A 1403-nucleotide genomic window follows, 5' to 3' on the forward strand; every position below is an offset into this window, starting at 1 on the left:
TGAAATGCCTTCAGAGGCCAGAAGAAAGTGTCAGATCCCTTGGAACTGTAGTTGCCAACCATCATTAGCCACCATATGGGCATTGGGAACTGAACTTAGATCTATGGGAGTAGCCAGTGATCTTAACCTCTGAGCCATCTCTCCAGCCCTTTAAATGAGCAATCTTATAAAGGAAATTAACAATGCAATTACCTTTAAAATAGTACATAATATGATAAAATGCCTAGAGATAAATTTACCACTGAAATGAAAGATTTGTTCATTTACGAGATATTGCTGAAAGAAATTAATGAACAACCAAATAAATGGATAGAAATTATTTGTCATAGACCAAGAATCTTAATGTTGTTTAGATGTCAGTATTATTTACAGTACACTCATCCACCCCCTGCCCACCCACATACCCACATGCATTCATCCACTCCCTGCATCATAGGCACTCATCCACATAACCCCCCTCCATGCAGAGCACTATGGGCGTGCGGGGATCTCGGGGTGCCAGCTGCTGGGCGTGGCGCCGGTCTCCCTTGCGCCACCAGAGTGGACGTGGCGCAGGTCGCGCACCACGTCTGCCGTTTGGGTCCCTGGCTCTCCGCGTTGCTGGCTCTCTGCTACCAGGGCTGGCCCAGTCAGGTTCCATACCAATCCACCGCGCACTCTCTTAAGTTCGGGACCCGTCAGCTGCTGGGTCACTAGGGGAGGTGCAGGATGGCGAAAGCTGGATTTCCGTGAGTTGTGGTTTATGAAGAGACAGCCCTCTCCAGAGAGACTGGGTTGTAGGCAATAAGACACAGAACTCAGCTCAGTCAGTGGTACAGCCCCTTTATTATGTGGGGATCTCGGGGTGCCAGCTGCTGGGCGTGGCGCCGGTCTCCCTTGCACCACCAGAGTGGACGTGGTGCAGGTCACGCATCACGTCTGCCGTTTGGGTCCCTGGCTCTCCGCATTGCTGGCTCTCTGCTACCGGGGCTGGCCCGGTCAGGTTCCATCCCAATCCACCACGCACTCTCTCTTAAGTTCGGGACCCGTCAGCTGCCGGGTCACTAGGGGAGGTGCAGGACGGCAAAAGCTGGATTTCTGTGAGTCGCGGTTTATGAAGAGACAGGCCTCTCCGGAGTCTGCCGTTTGGGTCCCTGGCTCTCCGCATTGCTGGCTCTCTGCTACCGGGGCTGGCCCGGTCAGGTTCCATCCCAATCCACCACGCACTCTCTCTTAAGTTCGGGACCCGTCAGCTGCCGGGTCACTAGGGGAGGTGCAGGACGGCAAAAGCTGGATTTCTGTGAGTCGCGGTTTATGAAGAGACAGGCCTCTCCGGAGAGACTGGGTCGTAGGCAATAAGACACAGAACTCAGCTCAGTCAGTGGTACAGCCCCTTTATTCTGTGACTCAGCTCGGCTCTAGGT

This window comes from Nannospalax galili, unplaced genomic scaffold (genome assembly GCF_000622305.1).
Source record: "Nannospalax galili isolate Female #2095 unplaced genomic scaffold, S.galili_v1.0 scaffold633, whole genome shotgun sequence".
Classification (NCBI taxonomy): domain Eukaryota; kingdom Metazoa; phylum Chordata; class Mammalia; order Rodentia; family Spalacidae; genus Nannospalax; species Nannospalax galili.